The sequence below is a fragment of the Peromyscus maniculatus genome, chromosome X (genome assembly GCF_049852395.1).
Source record: "Peromyscus maniculatus bairdii isolate BWxNUB_F1_BW_parent chromosome X, HU_Pman_BW_mat_3.1, whole genome shotgun sequence".
Classification (NCBI taxonomy): domain Eukaryota; kingdom Metazoa; phylum Chordata; class Mammalia; order Rodentia; family Cricetidae; genus Peromyscus; species Peromyscus maniculatus.
This window is the reverse complement of record NC_134875.1, coordinates 30,735,290-30,747,324: the sequence shown is the minus strand read 5'-3', so window position 1 is coordinate 30,747,324 and position 12,035 is coordinate 30,735,290.

The window sequence follows — 12,035 nt, the reverse complement described above, 5'->3', positions numbered from 1 at the left end:
AAGGGAGGAAAAGGAAGTAAAGAATGATATAATTGTAGCATAATCTCAAAATTAAAAAAATAGCTTTTAAAAAGGAACCTACAAAGAATGTGAGACCTTGGAGAAAGAATGGAGACCAAAGAAGGTCCAAAATGAACTAAGTTACAATTGAGAGACCTGTGGTCAAAACCTACCTACTCTGCTGCTTTCTTGCTATATAACTTATGCAAGTCATGCTACCCTTATGGGTTCCTTGTTTGCATCTGGGGGTTCTTTTCATTTCACTAAGTGGAATCAATAACAGTATCTTTTGACTATGATTTTTTTCCAGAGGACTAAAATAAATGATTCATGTAAAAAAAAAAAAAAGCCACCATGGATTTTCTAAATTGTTGTTCGTGTGTTAAATTCCACTGCATATGATTAAAAATACTATTTCTGAGTGTATTTTTTTTACAAAGCTGCATGCCTGTAGCTTCATTAGTCTACCCTCTTTTGCTGTGGGATGTCTTTTCTGTACACTGTGAATATATGTTGTTTTCATTGGTTAATCAAGAAGCTGCTCTGGCCTATGACAAGTCAGGTTATAGACAGGCAGGAAATCCAGGAGAGAGGAAGAAAAAAGGCAGAGGCAAAAAGAGGCCAGCCTGTCACCCAAGGAACAAGATGCCAGCAGACTGGTAAGCTACAGAGCACATGGCAAAGTATAGATGAATAGAAATGGGTTAATTTAAGATATAAGAGCTAGCTAGAAAGAAGTCTGCCATAGACCATACAGTTTGTAATAATATAAGCCTCTGTGTGGTTACTTGGGTCTGAGCAGCTGCAGGATCTCAGGTGAGAGAGATTTGTCTGGACTACAAGGTGCCGAGCAGGACTCCAGAAGCTTACAGCCATACCCTTTTGTATGTCACCCAAAAACATAACTACACCTTTCCTTCTTTCTATAAGCATGAGGATATGGTGATATTTTATTTGTGCTGAAATGTGATTTTATTTGTATGTTAATAAATAAAGTTACCTGGGGGTCAGAGCTACTAGCAAGCCATAGCAGAAGCCAGACAGTGGTGGCACACACCTTTAATCCAATCACATGGCAGGCAGAGCCTGTGTGTGTATTCAAGGACATAGCCAGCTTGGAGACACATACCTTTAATCTCAATACCAACCATAGAGACCTGGAGGTCTGTATAGATAGGGCAGTGACGAGGAGGTCATGTGGTTGGGTTTACGACCAATGAGAAGGCAGAACAGAAAGTCAATAAAAAGACAGACATATAGGAAGTAGGTCTCTTTCTCAGGGGAAGGACGGCAGTGGCAGCAGGTGATAAGAAGGCAGTTTTAGTCTCAGTTCTTAGCTACTGCTCTGACCTCTTGGGCTTTTAACTCTGCAATTTAGCTCTGTGTTTCTTATTTAATGAGACCATTACATCTACATGAGGATCATAGTTTCTCTAACACTTTTAATCCCTTATTCTTTCTATAAAGCATCCCGCAGCCGTGATTTTCTTTTTTTCCCTTCTCTTCATTCTCATCCTCTGAGCACCAGCTGAGATCTTCAACTTGCCTGCCATAGAGTTTTTATTTCCTTTTTCAATTTTATTTTTTCATTTTAAAATGTTTTTGTAATTCTTTGAAATTTTCTTATAATGTATTTTCATCAGAAACACCTTCTGATACCTTTCAGATCCACTCCAGATCCCTATCTATCCTACTTCATGTTCTCTTTCTCTTTTCATTTTAAATGCACTGAGTACAGTTTGTTTGGGCCAATTACTTCTGGGTATAGGGCCTGCCCTGAAGAGTTGTTTAAACACCACGTGTCACATAATTAGAGCAAACTGACTCTCCAAGAAGCTATCAAATGTTGATAGTTGCTCAGCTAGGAGAGGGCCATTATGCCTTGCTTTCATCCCCCATGCTGGGATTTTGTGTGGCTTAAGCTTTCTTAGTTCTTGTACATGTTGTCAAAAGTACTATGAGTTTATATGTGCAACTAACTTGTTATGTCTGAAAAACACTTTCTTGGAAGTGATCTATCACTTCTGACTCTTACAATCCTTATGCCCACTCTTCCACAAGGATCCCTGATCCTTGAGAGGAAACATTTGATTCAGACATCCCAGTCAGGATTGAGCACTCTGAAGTTGCTTATTCTCTGTATACTGATCACTTGGGGTCCTCTGTGTTACTTGTAATTTTCTGCCAAGCTTTTCTGATGAAGGTTGAGAGGTTCAATGATCTATGATGTAACAATAACTTGTTAGGAGCCCCCTTAATTAGATCTCCATTTAGCAAAAATAGTAGTAATAGGTTTTCCTCTAGGGTCTATGACCTAGCCGTGGGTTCTTGGCCTCAATAACAGTGTCAAGTATGGGTTCCATTTCGTGGATTGAGGCAATAAGATATTAGTTGGTTACTCCAAAGCATTCAAGTCACTATTGTATAAGTATGTTTATCTTGCCAGGCAGATCATTATTGTTGTTTATACAGTTTGTAGTTGAGTGAGACTGATGATTACTTTTCTCCTCTAGTAGCAAGTATAGAACCTTCTGGAAATATAAAGCATACCAGTGTGGATAAAGCTTCTATGTTAGTACCAGCTGAAGTTCTCCATGCTGTATTACTCAGGTATATAGTACCTTTAGCATGACGGTCTCCTTATCAAGTTCTGGATGGCAACCAAGAGCAATAACGCTAACCTGTAATTTTTACAAGTCTATTTGACTTAATGGTGAACAACTTGAAAAGAAGTAACACATTCCTGTTACTGGAGCTTTTATTAGGTAGCATTTGGTGTCTACTTGGAATATTGTCCTCTACCACTTTGTGTAACTCCATCTAACCTCTTTTAATATATGCATATGTATATATATAATGAATCTTCTACAATAGTAGGTTTCCAAATGACTTTAAAAGATCTTTAGTACTAGTTACCACTCCTCATATGATTCCTCTCCCTATATCCTCCACCCCTATTAACCATTCTTATTCCATTTTGTCCCTTCATACTTTTAAAACTATATTCTATCTCCCTTTCCTTGAACAATCTCTTTTTCTTCTATATTTCCTTGCTGGCTTCCAAACATCTGAAATTCACATATCTAAAATTTAAAAGCTAAAATCTTTAAATGAGAGAAGGCATGAGACATTTCTCTTTCTGAGTCTGGGCTACCCAAATCAGAATAATTGTTTACAGTTCCATCCATTCACCTGGGAATTTCATAATTTCATTTTCTTATTGGATGAATAACATTCTATTGGGTAAATAACACTTTTTTTCTTATCCATTAATCTGTTGGTTGACACCCATGTCATTTACATTTCATGGATATTGTGAGTAAAGCAGCACTGATGTGGATGACTGTGAATTGTACAGTAGAATATGGAGTCCTTTCTGTATATGACCAAGAGTGATATAGCTCAATGAAGTAGTAGATCTAACTTTTTGAGGAAACACAACAATAGTTTCCATATAACCTGTACCAGTTTTCACTACCATCAGCCATGAATAACTCTTCCCCTTTCCCTGCCTTCTTGCCAGCATGTGCTATCATTTGTTTTATTGATCTTGGCCTTCTGACTAGGTTAAGATGAAATATCTAAGTGGTTTAATTTGCATTTCCCTGATGGCTAAGGATATTGATCATTTCCCTAAGTATTTCTCAACCAGTTGTGTTTCATTTTGGGGGTGAACTCTGTTTAATTTCATGCCCCATTTTCAGCTGGATTCTTTGTTTTCTTGATTTTATATATTAGATAAATTAACCCTCAGTCAGATATATGGGTGGTAAAGATTTCTTCCCATTTTATAGAATGTCTCATCACTTGAATGATGGTGTCCTTTGTTGTACAGAAACTTATTAGTTTCATGTGGTCCCATTTCTCAATTGTTTGTCGTATTGCCTGGGCTATCAGTGTCCTGTTCAGAAAGCCCTTTCCTGTGCCAGTGAGCTGAAAACTATTCTCTACTTACTCTTCTATCAGATTCTGTGTATCATTTTTTATGTTGAGGTCCTTGATCCATTTGTAGTTAGGTTTTGTGCAGGGTAAGAGATAAGGATCAAGTTCCATTCTTCTACTTGCAGTCATCAAGTTGGACCACACCATTTGTTGAAGATGCTATCATTCCTCCAGTGTGTATGCTTGGCATCTTTGTAAAATGTAAAAAATAAGGGGATTGTAGATACATGGACTTATGTCTAGGTCCTCAGTTCTAATCCACTGATTAACCTGTCTGTTTTTATTACAATTGTATTTTGTTTTTACTATATCCCTGGATTTTTCTTTTAAACTATAATAAAATTTTCTTTGCACTTAAAATCAATAAAGAAATGACTATTTTTTAGACACATACTTCATATATATATATATATATATATATATATATATGCTTTTTAAAATAATTAAAATTGCATATGCAGAGAAAGGCCTCTGTAAAGGGGAATAGTATTTATAACCTAACCATTCCCTAATACTTACCATTACAAATTATAAAGAATAACTGCATCTTATATGACCTTTACCACCTATTGTGTAATTTTACAAATATTCTGCAAAATCCTAAATTTATCTCCCCAAATTATATATTCTAGGACTTGAAAAATAATGACAGAATAACTTGGGGACACACTGAATCCACTATAATTTGGATCTTAACTAAAAGTCCACTAATCCCGCATACTCCATAAATCTCTACTTTAGCTTGAAGGCCACAATGAGGTACAAATTGCAGGCACCCACAGGTATGAATATTTTCTTTTCTACAAGGTATAGTTACTTTAGTAAAGGGTAGTAGTCCTGTTAGAAATGTAATTTTGAAACATCAATAATAAAACATCTGTAAATCGTAGCAAGGTCCTTTTTCAAAGGGATTTAGCTAACACTGATATTTGAGTTTTGGAGGTAGCTATGGGTCTATAAGCCAAGATGGGTGGGCATTGAGGGGAATCAGTATAGTTTGCTTGATATACTATTCAGTACCACTCACTAATGATTCCAGAGACAATGTAGATTTAACTGCATAGATCTGGAAACTGGCTCAAGTTTGGAAAATAGTTCAAGTTCCATGGTATTCTCTTGCTAAGATTCAATGTAGCCTTTTATTCATTGTTCTAGAATTGTTCTGCTTATTCAGAGAAAGAATATGGTATGTTTCCTAACAGTTTTACTTATTGGATCATGAATAGTACAAAGATCTATAAAAGTCATATTATGAACATTGCTTCCACTTGGTCTCTGCTACTACAGGAAACAATTCATCTCATTATATTTAAATCATCCATGTTGGGCAACCATATCTCTCACTATCATGTCTGGAAAAGAGAAGGGCAATGGAACAGCTGCCCAAGTATACTGGTGCCCCTCTCACTAATCTATTTCTTATAGTTTTGGTGAACACCAGGTCTTTAGGACACTCCTATGTAGATGTATCCAACCGTCTTATTAAAATAAGAAACACAGAACCAATGTAAAAGAGAAAGCCGAGAGGTCAGAGCTAAGAGCTAAAATCTTACCTCCTGCAATGCTCCTAGCTTCCCCGAAAGAGAGCTACTTCCTGTGTGTCTGTCTTTAAATAGTCTTTCTGTTCTGCCTTCTCATTGGTTGTAAACTCAAACACATGACTGCCTCATCACTGCCTGTAAGTACCGCCCTCCAGGTCTTAAAGGCATATGTCTCCAATGCTGGCTGTATCCCTGAACACACAGAGATCTACCTAGCTCTTCTACCAAGTGCTGGGATTAAATGCATGTGCCACCACCACCACGCTTTTGCTATGACTCTAATAGCTCTGACCCCTGGGCAACTTTATTTATTAACATACAATGAAAATCACATTTTAGTACAAATAAAATACCACCATACTCCTATTTTGGAAGAAGAGAGTTTAAATGGCAAAATCACTCTCACATTCTAATTTTCCTAAGCCTCTTAATCCATTCATCAACACTAAGCCAATGGATAGCAGGCTTCCTAAACTCATTCACAGTAAGCCATCTTTTGTCCCACACTTCAGCAAACAAGTCAAACTAAATTCTTGACACCCTTTTCATATGTTCAAGCTACAATGTTAAATACAGAATCTCTGCTCAATGAGCCATGCTGATAATCTTAGCCAGATTTAATTTTATGTTATTTCCAACCTTATCCCACATCCTTTAAATACATCCATACACATGATCATTGGATGTTAATTGGAAAAAATTCATAAAAAAATTATAAAATTATTTGTGGGTATAATGTACCTCTTTATGGACATGTACTACTTTGCCTCTGGGGGCTTGCTCTGATGTCTTCTGAGAAGACTAGAGGAAATTTTGAGTGAGCCAAGAAGGGCATCAGAATTGCCATGGTCAACATCTCTATCAGGAAAGGTCATTGTTGGTTCCACAGGGAATGCAGGATTAATTTCTTCAAGAAAGGGTGGTATGGGCAGTACTGCAAGAGGTTTATGTGGAAATGTGTCCATTAAAAGAGTGGAAAGCCCACTTCCTCAGGCCAAACACATCCACCAAAGTCTGAGAGTTCAATGTTTATACCCCAACAAAGTTTTTCCTCTCACCTCTATTGTTACCTACAGGATTTCATGCTTTTCCAATCAATGAGTTCACTTCAAATGCCTCCATCTTTCAGCCAATTCTGAAAATGCATTTGTGCCCCTGCATCTGAAAATTTGTTATAAATATAATTTGAGCATTCTTCTTATTCCAAGGTACCCTTTTCCACTCAGGATGATCTGCATAATATGGTAGACTTTGTAGCCAATCTTTATGATAGAGTATAAGGTGTTGGTAAGTAGTGAATGAATCCACACTTTAGACTGAAATAGGAAGGACATTTGGTTGAGTACACTGTAAGGAAACAGCAGGCTGGACAATAACTTAGAAGAGTGGTCTTCTGGCAACAGTGTCTCCATTTTAGAGAAGTACTTTTATGCTCAAGTTCAATTTCTTTTCTTTTTTTCTTTCCTTTTATTTTTGGTAGTCACTATTTGTTGCAAAGAGAAGTTTTTTGATATTAGGGGCAAGAACTACAGTTACCTGTGGCCATAAGGAAAATATTGAGATTGTATTTAGGTAATATGTTGGCTTAGTAAAGCAGCACTTGTAGGTTCTCTGCCAAGATCCATGATTTCACAAATGTGACTAGTTGGGTAGGTTTCCAGTAACAGGTGATTACCAAGTAGGTGAGTTTTTTCATATGAAGCTCCATTACTTGTAATTGGTAACCTGTGAAGGAGAACAATCCATTTTGAATGGTTGCACAATGTCTGCCATACAAGCTGGAGTCAGGCAAATAAGTGGTTCAAATTTGGATCCAGGACAAAGTGTTCTCATCACTAGGCAAGTGGCTGCAGCTTCATGGTGTTAGTACAGAGTGTGGGATGCCTAGACCATGCTTAGAAAAATTACTGAGGATCCTATTCACTTCCTGGTCTCTTACTAAAGGTTGCTTTTATATATCTATCATTTAGTTTATATTTTGCAGATATAGATAGATTCACACTTCGGATTACTTCAGCCATTTGATAAGATCACATTCTATGCAATTGTCTTCTTGGGACTATTTGAGGGTGATAGCGAGGTTAAGATAAAATATGGTTGACATAAGTTTGATTTGACACAATAAATAATGGCTTTAATTCCTCAAAATTTATCTGATGACCACAGATGTTTCAAGATAATTTTGGGCTTCTCAATGGCACTCCAGATACCACAATGTAATGCTCATGTTCTAGGGTGTTTCCAAAATAATTTTTGTATGTAACTTAAATTCCAAGGCAGTATTTTAAGAGAGGCTTCTGAATTAGTTCAGTGATATAAAAATGGCTTGAACTGCTCCTTAATGTATTGAATATTTTTTTAAAGAAAGAAATACTGAATAATGGCACAATTTACTGAAAAAGCACCTGAGATTGAACATGAAATTCAAATCACTGAGAACTGGTAAGTTCATGAATTACAGGAATATAATTTGGAAAACAGAGAGGGAAGCTTTTGAAAGGGTCTAATATAATGTGAATGATGCATAGTATGCGATTGGTCTTTTACATTATTCTTCAAAACTTCCAGTAAATGTAGTACATTTTAAAAATGAAAGCCATGACCAGCAATGAAATTGACTACATGATTATAAATGATATAGCATTCTATCTATGTCTTTCCAAAGAATAGCAACTGATTGTACCTATGTATCTGATGGTTAAGAAAGTAATGTAATTTTTAATATTATTATGATGTTCATTTTAGCCATATATGACTAAAATGATACTTGAACTCCAAAAAGGAACAAATGTCACCATCTGGTTTCATCATCATCACAGAAAGTAAATAAACCTATATTTTAATTCCGTCATATATCACATTTTCTTCATTATTTCAGACAAAACTAAAACTTTCTATTTTTTTTATTGAAAAACTAATGAGAAAGCAGAATTGTGTAGAGTGAAGTTCAGAAGTTGACCTCAGAACAAAAGCTTCAGCTTTCCTCACAGTGGAACTTGGAACTGGAATAGCATTTTAGAATTGTTCTAACTCTGGAGAGGGGACAGGGCATTTATATATCTCTATGGACATGTTATAAGAGGAAGTGGAGGTCTTGTAAATGGATTTTCTTCGGAAGATAATGACTCTAAGAAGACAATAATGAGTATGTCAGTCAACTGTGACAATTGCAGCTGTAACAGGGAGGGCAGCTGGCATAAGGGATGCAGGAGCACAACATAATGACCACTACACAGATGAGGAAGTGACCGTATTACAGTTCTAGGAATCATAATCCTTATTCCAGCCAACCTAATTCTTTTATATGATAAAGCAGAAAGGCTACATGATTTACTCAAACAAAAAATATCTATAAGTACAATTTTAAAAAGCCACATGCATTGACAATCTATCATTTAAACATTTATTATGAGAAGAGTTAAAAGTGAGCGAGGGAAAATATGATAAAGCAGAACTGAAAGCAGAATGGGAACACTCAACTCAGTGAAAAGGACAGGAAAACTCTGTAGGAATTAAGTAACCTTTTGTTTTGCAAGCAAATCTCACGTAAATAAATGTTACTTTTGCCAGGCAGTGGTGGCACACGCCTTTAATCCCAGCACTTGGGGGGCAGAGGCAGGCAGATCTTTGTGAGTTCAAGGCCAGCCTGGTCTACAGAGTGAGATCTAGGAAAGGCACAAAGCTACACAGAGAAATCCTGTCTCAAAAAACCAAAAAAAAAAAAAGAAGTTACTTTTATCATTTTGAGAAACATGTTTATCTTTATATTAGACAATAAACTGTGAGGTACTGAAAAAAATGGATACAACTACCTGTTGTAGTACTATTTTAAGATGTGTTACTTTTGTTTATGTTGTGGAATATTTATTTAATGATGCAAAACTGTGTTGTATTCTTTTATGTTGCGTTTGTTTAATTTTGTGAAGCTGTGATACTGTGCATGTCTAATACACCTGATGGTCTAATAAAGAGCTCAACAGCCAATAGTATGGCAGGGGAAAGGACAGGGAGGGCTGGCAGGCAGAGAAAATAAATAGGAGGAGAAATCTGGGAAGATAAAAGAAGAAAGAGAAAGAGAACAAGGAGAGTGGGATGCTATGGGCCATCCATCCATCCACACAGCCACATAGCCACACATGGAGTAAGAAGGAAAGAAAAGGGATACAGAAAAAGAGAAAGGTAAAAGCCCAGAGGCAGGAATAATTTAAGTTAAGAAAAGCTGGCTAGAAAGAAGCCAAGCTAAGGCCGAGCATTCATAATAAAGAATTAAGTCTCCATGAATTTATTTGAGAGCTGTGTAGCAGGCCCCATAAAAGAGCCAAACAGCAAAAATAACCAACAACCGCCAACATTGATGCAAATCACAGGCATTTACCTTTAGATTTCATTAGAAACCTAGGACCTTATACACAATCACGCTTACCAGTGTGCAGGTACTCCATCTTTCATATCATTGTGGTGAATTCTACATTTTATTTATATGAAGTAGGGATTTCCTTATGTCTCCTAGCATATTTTGCCTTAATGTCTACTTTGACAGATATGAATACAGCTACCTCAGTTTGATCCCAGATTCCATTTTTTTAATATTGGTTTCTAGTCTCTCCATTTCACTCTGTAAGTACCTTTCCAGTGAAGGACAGACTAAAGATAGTAGGATCTTGTTTTTCCAGTCTAGAACGTTAAGACCATTTGTTTTAGGTTATTAGTTGAGGTAGATAGGATTATTTTGTTTTGTTTCATGATTTGATTATTTTGTTCTTTTTCTTTTTCATCCAAGATATCTGGTGACTTACAGAGTTGAACATGTTTCATGTTTCTCTAGCTTTGATTTGTTTTGTTCATTTACTCTCCAAATAACTGGAAATTTTGAAATATTTCCTTTCATATGCACATATTTAATGATAATATCATTATCAGTGTGATTGATTGGGTCAGATACTTCAAAAAGGAGGTATAAACAAACGTTTTGAATATTGTTCAGCTTAATACAGTTAATTATACCTTCTATCAAATCAATGTAAACAGTATTAATTTCAGAAATAACATAACACAACAAAATTTGTGGCTATGACACTACCAAAATTTCTTCTTCACTTTTCAGAAAACTATTTCCTATCAGTATTTACATATCATAAAATTATTAGAAATCTATTTTACATTTTTAAACCATATTGGCACTTTTTCTTTGGCCATCTCTGTAACCCTAGTAAATTGTTACTTTTATGATGTCTTCTCATTGTATGATATAGTTTGGAAATATCAGTAAGATTTCTTTAATTTTCTTGTCATTTTGCACCTTTACATTCAAAGTGCTTACAATAATCACCACTAAAATCTAATGATTTTTCAATTACAATAACTTGTAGGACCTTTTCCCTCATAGGATGATTACTCATAAATCATCCTGGATGACTTCACGGTTTGATGACTGATTTTGTTTCTCTGCCCAGTGTTTCCCTCTTTAATTCCTCATGAACAGCGCTGGGAGATCAATCTTCTTAAAATAATTGAATTGCATGATTCAATATCTCTAAAATTTCAGAGAGGAATTTCAAGTTAATGTGTTAACTGGCTGGAATAACTTGACATAGCATCTTTCCATTGTTCAAAAAGAATTCAAAAGAGTCATAAAAAATAAAATAATGAGCCCTTAAACTATAAAATTTTGTTGAATTTCTGACAAGTATCTAGTAATCTGGTAGTATTTAATAATAACAATAACTAATTCAATTAAAATGAACAATGCTTGTTTTGTCCATTTGTTTTTCTGAAAATAAGAATGTTTAGTGATACTTTTTACCTGTCCTTCATTCTCTGGTCACTTATATAGAAATACAGAGTTCTTTTGACATCATAATTTACATTGTGAGTGACTGTGGGTAAATATTATTAGGACTTCTGAGGTGCAGATATTATAATACAAAATTTTCACACCTGAGAGTAGGTTTTCCTAGAGGAAGGTAATTTAAAAATTTGATAACTAGCAAGTATTTCTATTTAATTCATGTGTACTATTTCTACTTAAAAATGTTTGTCCACTAGTGGGATATCTAAGTTAAAAATACAAATTAGGAATGCCAATGTAGAGCTATATTTATCATCATTCTATGACCAAAGTGAGTGAATATAGTTAGCTGAATACTGGTATCCTACTCCTGTACTATATTGTACTTTTTCTAATTCAAGTCTGATTCAATATTCAACCATACTTAATATCTCAAACAACTGATTTTTTTCAGAGACTATCTTAAAGAGGGATATAACATTTATATTTTAATACATGGAGGCCAGAAAGCTAACACTATATTTGTTTTTATTTCCCTTCTCCACAAAAGCAGGTGTAAAGAAAAAAAATCATTCTTATTGTGAAGGAAATAAAGTTGTGATTTTAATTCTTGTATGTGAACTTATAGGAAAGTCACTAACCTAATTAGTAACCATACCTCTCCTTCAAATATAAAGTAAAATGCTGAAAGCAAAGCAATATAGTAGGAACACAATGAACTGTTCAATTCAGCAGTTGGCAAAAGGGAACAAACAGAGAAAGTC